This window comes from Trachurus japonicus, chromosome 9 (assembly GCF_045865225.1).
Source record: "Trachurus japonicus isolate A0001 chromosome 9, Traja_1.0".
Lineage (NCBI taxonomy): Eukaryota > Metazoa > Chordata > Actinopteri > Carangiformes > Carangidae > Trachurus > Trachurus japonicus.
In genome coordinates this window covers 2,279,052-2,285,170 of record NC_140915.1, presented here as the reverse complement: position 1 = coordinate 2,285,170, position 6,119 = coordinate 2,279,052, and the positions used below count along the sequence as shown (strand labels likewise).

At 44.2% G+C, this 6,119-nt stretch overlaps 2 non-coding genes across 2 annotated transcripts; one reads left to right on the top strand and one right to left on the bottom strand.

Moving 5' to 3' along the window:
• Nucleotides 1-1,074: 1,074 nt before the first annotated feature.
• On the bottom strand, nt 1,075-1,180 carry LOC146980503 (U6 spliceosomal RNA). The gene has a single exon (XR_015036667.1). It is a non-coding gene; the product is annotated as a U6 spliceosomal RNA (small nuclear RNA).
• Nucleotides 1,181-2,695: 1,515 nt separating this feature from the next.
• LOC146980502 (U6 spliceosomal RNA) lies at nt 2,696-2,801 on the top strand. Its single transcript, XR_015036737.1, has one exon. It is a non-coding gene; the product is annotated as a U6 spliceosomal RNA (small nuclear RNA).
• Nucleotides 2,802-6,119: the final 3,318 nt, after the last annotated feature.

Below are 6,119 nucleotides of genomic sequence, written 5' to 3'. Positions count from 1 at the left end.
CGACTTGTAGTCTCTATGGTTACAGATTCTTCTGAATTTTATTCTACAATAGTTTTACAACAAACTGCTGATTTCTCAGGATGAAACGTGATGTTTTAAACAGGTAGAGGACAGATTTTTTTCTCATGGCTCAATTCAAACGGATCACGAAATAAAACTTTCAGTCCCGTTCATTTGAATGGCGAGTTTTTCAGAGTTGAGTTCCCATGGTGACCGTTACTTCCTGCTTCCGCTTAGGCTCTCTATAACAAGATTGAGGCGAATAAACAAAAATGAGGAACGCTTCACAAATTCGTTAAGTGTTCCTCATTTTTGTTTATTTTATGAGGAACGCTTCACGAATTTGAAATGCGTGAAGCGTTCCTCATCTTGAGGATGACACGCAAATTTGTGTAGCGTTCCTCTTTTTTGTTTATTTGCGTGAGTTTTATTGTTAATGTACAGTTACCGTAAATACAGTTTAAAAAAATTTTTTTTTTTTTTTTGAATATGTTATTTTTTTGCCTCTAACTCTACACAACTGGATGCAAATACCTCAGGGTGAAGCCCCACATCAACGGATGGTTCGTAATTTGATGATACTTCAAATATATATATATATATATATATATATATTTTTAAACTGTACATAAACAATACAACTCACGCAGATAAACGAAAATGAGGAACGCTTCACGTGAAGCGTTCCTCATTTTTGTTTATTTTATGAGGAACGCTTCACGAATTTGCGTGTCATCCTCAGGATGAGGAATGCTTTACGAATTTCAAATTCGTGAAGCGTTTCTCATAAAATAAACAAAAATGAGGAACACTTCACGTGAAGCGTTCCTCATTTTTGTGTATTTGCCTCAATTTTGTTGCTATGTACAGTTTGAGACTCCATCAGAGCAGCTCTGGCTGCTGCCTCCCTCCCAGCCCACTGCGCCCCTGTGGCGGAGCTCCGCTACTGCAGCCAACGCAGAAGTTTGGTCGAAATCGGGCCAGAGCCGATTTTCAAAGATTTTTGACGTTTTTTTTTTTTTTTTTTAAACTGTACATAACTGTAAATTAACAATAAAACTATCGCAAATAAACGAAAATGAGGAACGCTTCACGAATTTGCGTGTCATCCTTGCGCAGGGGCCATGCTAATCTTCTCTGTATCGTTCCAATTTTAGTATATGTGTTACCGAAGTAACACGAAAGTCCTATAATCCTGCGTGGCTTTTATGTCCCCACGGAGCCGCGACCCCTCACTGACGGTTCTACAACATTTGGCCCCATTCTGACACATTGGTGTGTATGTGTGTGTGTGTATGTCCCCACTTTAACACATTGGTGTGTATGTGTTTGTGTCTTCCACCTGACGCCGCCACCAGCTGCAGACGTGGCCCAGTTCGACCGAACCAACCCACGTCGGGCTGAACGGAGCCGCCGCAAGGGCTGATGGGTAATATCAGCCGCAAGGGCTGATGGGTAATAAGTGTGAAGCGGGACTTGGCCCCTCCCCCTGCATCCCCTCACAGAGGAACGTCCTCCCGGATGGTAAAGTCACATTAAATGCTTCGTTTTCAACAGGTTGTTTGTCTTTGCAGCTTTGTTGTAGTTGTTCACCAGTTCGAGTTCGGTGCCAGACGGGTTTGTGATTCACAGAGTCTAAAAGCTGCTCCTCGTCTTCCTCTTCCGGGTGTCGTGGAGCCGCAGTAGCGGCGTCTCTCCGCCAGGTGGCGCCGTCAGACCGCGGATCAGCCGCAGACCTGCTGCTGCTGCGTTCAGGGCCCCGTCATATATGTGGAAACATGAGGACTGACTCCAATGTCCTAGTTTTGGACATGGAGGACAGACGGCTGGAGTCTTGGGAGCTCTCCCAGGAAGTTTAAACCCCATACACACCCGGAGGCACGTGACTCCTACTCACATGACCCCCCTCCAGTTTCGGGGGTGTGGTCATGTGACTTTGGTTTCACCCGAAACCAAACATGACCCCCTCCTCTGGGTTAAACTGAAGAAGCCTCTTGAATGAGGGGCGAAACAAACAAAGGGAAGAGGAAGAGGGAAAAGTCCGAACTGGGCCACATGAACCTTGTAGCGTGAAGACAAAGTGAGTTTTTAACTGTGAAGCTCAGAGTTCCGAGTTGCCCTGAACGCAGCAGCAGCAGGTCTGCGGCTGATCCGCGGCCTGACGGCGCCACCTGGCGGAGAGACGCCGCTACTGCGGCTCCACGACACCCGGAAGAGGAAGACGAGGAGCAGCTTTTAGACTCTGTGAATCACAAACCCGTCTGGCACCGAACTCGAACTGGTGAACAACTACAACAAAGCTGCAAAGACAAACAACCTGTTGAAAACGAAGCATTTAATGTGACTTTACCATCCGGGAGGACGTTCCTCTGTGAGGGGGATGCAGGGGGAGGGGCCAAGTCCCGCTTCACACTTATTACCCATCAGGCCTTGCGGCTGATATTACCCATCAGCCCTTGCGGCGGCTCCGTTCAGCCCGACGTGGGTTGGTTCGGTCGAACCGGGCCACGTCTGCAGCTGGTGGCGGCGTCAGGTGGAAGACACAAACACATACACACCAATGTGTTAAAGTGGGGACATACACACACACACATACACACCAATGTGTCAGAATGGGGCCAAATGTTGTAGAACCGTCAGTGAGGGGTCGCGGCTCCGTGGGGACATAAAAGCCACGCAGGATTATAGGACTTTCGTGTTACTTCGGTAACACATATACTAAATTGGAATCGATACAGAGAAGATTAGCATGTCCCCTGCGCAAGGATGACAGGCAAATTCGTGAAGCGTTCCTCATTTTCGTTTATTTGCGATAGTTTTGTTAATTTACAGTTATGTACAGTTTTAAAAAAAAAAAAAAAAACGTCAAAAATCTTTGGAAAATCGGCTCTGGCCGATTTCGACCAAACTTCTGCGTTGGGCTGCAGTAGCGGAGCTCCGCCACAGGGGGCGCAGTGGGCTGGGAGGGAGGCAGCAGCCAGAGCTGCTCTGATGGAGTCTCAAACTGTACATAGCAACAAAATTGAGACAAATACACAAAAATGAGGAACGCTTCACGTGACGTGTTCCTCAGTTTTGTTTCTTTTATGAGAAACGCTTCACGAATTTGAAATTCGTAAAGCATTCCTCATCCTGAGGATGACACGCAAATTCGTGAAGCGTTCCTCATTTTCGTTTATCTGCGTGAGTTGTATTGTTTATGTACAGTTTAAAAAATATATATATATATATATATTTGAAGTATCATCAAATTACGAACCATCCGTTGATGTGGGGCTTCACCCTGAGGTATTTGCATCCAGTTGTGTAGAGTTAGAGGCAAAAAAATAACATATTCAAAAAAAAAAAAAAATTTTTTTTAAACTGTATTTACGGTAACTGTACATCAACAATAAAACTCACGCAAATAAACAAAAAAGAGGAACGCTTCACGAATTTGCGTGTCATCCTCAGGATGAGGAATGCTTTACGAATTTCAAATTCGTGAAGCGTTCCTCATAAAATAAACAAAAATGAGGAACACTTAACGAATTTGTGAAGCGTTCCTCATTTTTGTTTATTCGCCTCAATCTTGTTATAGAGAGCCTAAGCGGAAGCAGGAAGTAACGGTCACCATGGGAACTCAACTCTGAAAAACTCGCCATTCAAATGAACGGGACTGAAAGTTTTATTTCGTGATCCGTTTGAATTGAGCCATGAGAAAAAAATCTGTCCTCTACCTGTTTAAAACATCACGTTTCATCCTGAGAAATCAGCAGTTTGTTGTAAAACTATTGTAGAATAAAATTCAGAAGAATCTGTAACCATAGAGACTACAAGTCGCGTAGGTGACGTCACCATGGCGACCAAATGCCGCCCTTTCATGTCCTCATGTCTTCATGTCTTCATGTCTTCATCTCCTCATGTCCTCATGTCCTCATCTCCTCATGTCTTCATCTCCTCATCTCCTCCTGTCTTCATGTCCTCATGTTCTCATGTCTTCATGTCCTCATGTCTTCATCTCCTCATCTCCTCATGTTCTCATGTCTTCATGTCTTCATCTCCTCATGTCTTCATCTCCTCATGTCTTCATCTCCTCATGTCCTCATGTCTTCATGTCTTCATGTCTTCATCTCCTCATCTCCTCATGTTCTCATGTCTTCATGTCTTCATCTCCTCATGTCCTCATGTCTTCATGTCCTCATGTCTTCATCTCCTCATCTCCTCATGTCCTCATGTCTTCATGTCTTCATGTCTTCATCTCCTCATGTCCTCATGTCTTCATCTCCTCATGTTCTCATGTCTTCATGTCCTCATGTTCTCATGTCTTCATCTCCTCATGTCCTCATGTCTTCATCTCCTCATGTCCTCATGTCTTCATCTCCTCATGTTCTCATGTTCTCATGTCTTCATCTCCTCATGTCCTCATGTCTTCATCTCCTCATGTTCTCATGTCTTCATGTCCTCATGTTCTCATGTCTTCATCTCCTCATGTCCTCATGTTCTCATGTCTTCATCTCCTCATGTTCTCATGTCTTCATCTCCTCATGTCCTCATGTCTTCATCTCCTCATGTTCTCATGTCTTCATGTCCTCATGTTCTCATGTCTTCATCTCCTCATGTTCTCATGTCTTCATCTCCTCATGTCCTCATGTTCTCATGTCTTCATCTCCTCATGTCCTCATGTCTTCATCTCCTCATGTTCTCATGTCTTCATCTCCTCATGTCCTCATGTCTTCATCTCCTCATGTTCTCATGTCTTCATGTCCTCATGTCTTCATGTCTTCATCTCCTCATGTCCTCATGTCTTCATGTCTTCATGTTCTCATGTCTTCATCTCCTCATCTCCTCATGTTCTCATGTCTTCATCTCCTCATGTCCTCATGTCTTCATCTCCTCATGTCTTCATCTCCTCATGTTCTCATGTCTTCATCTCCTCATCTCCTCATGTTCTCATGTCTTCATCTCCTCATGTCCTCATGTCTTCATCTCCTCATGTTCTCATGTCTTCATGTCCTCATGTCTTCATGTCCTCATGTCCTCATGTCTTCATCTCCTCATGTCTTCATCTCCTCATGTCCTCATGTCTTCATCTCCTCATGTTCTCATGTCTTCATGTCCTCATGTCTTCATGTCCTCATGTTCTCATGTCTTCATCTCCTCATGTCCTCATGTCTTCATCTCCTCATGTTCTCATGTCTTCATCTCCTCATGTCTTCATCTCCTCATGTTCTCATGTCTTCATCTCCTCATCTCCTCATGTTCTCATGTCTTCATCTCCTCATGTCCTCATGTCTTCATCTCCTCATGTTCTCATGTCTTCATGTCCTCATGTCTTCATGTCCTCATGTCTTCATCTCCTCATGTCTTCATCTCCTCATGTCCTCATGTCTTCATCTCCTCATGTTCTCATGTCTTCATGTCCTCATGTCTTCATGTCCTCATGTTCTCATGTCTTCATCTCCTCATGTCCTCATGTCCTCATGTCTTCATGTCCTCATGTTCTCATGTCTTCATCTCCTCATGTCTTCATCTCCTCATGTTCTCATGTCTTCATCTCCTCATGTCCTCATGTCTTCATCTCCTCATGTTCTCATGTCTTCATGTCCTCATGTCTTCATCTCCTCATGTTCTCATGTCTTCATGTTCTCATGTCTTCATCTCCTCATGTCCTCATGTCCTCATGTCCTCATCTCCTCATGTTCTCATGTCTTCATCTCCTCATGTTCTCATGTCTTCATCTCCTCATGTCCTCATGTCTTCATCTCCTCATGTCCTCATGTCTTCATCTCCTCATGTTCTCATGTCTTCATGTCCTCATGTTCTCATGTCTTCATGTCCTCATGTCTTCATGTTCTCATGTTCTCATGTCTTCATGTCCTCATGTTCTCATGTCTTCATGTCCTCATGTCTTCATGTTCTCATGTCCTCATGTCTTCATCTCCTCATGTTCTCATGTCTTCATGTCCTCATGTCTTCATGTTCTCATGTTCTCATGTCTTCATCTCCTCATGTCCTCATGTCTTCATCTCCTCATGTTCTCATGTCTTCATCTCCTCATGTCCTCATGTTCTCATGTCTTCATCTCCTCATGTCCTCATGTCTTCATCTCCTCATGTTCTCATGTCTTCATCTCCTCA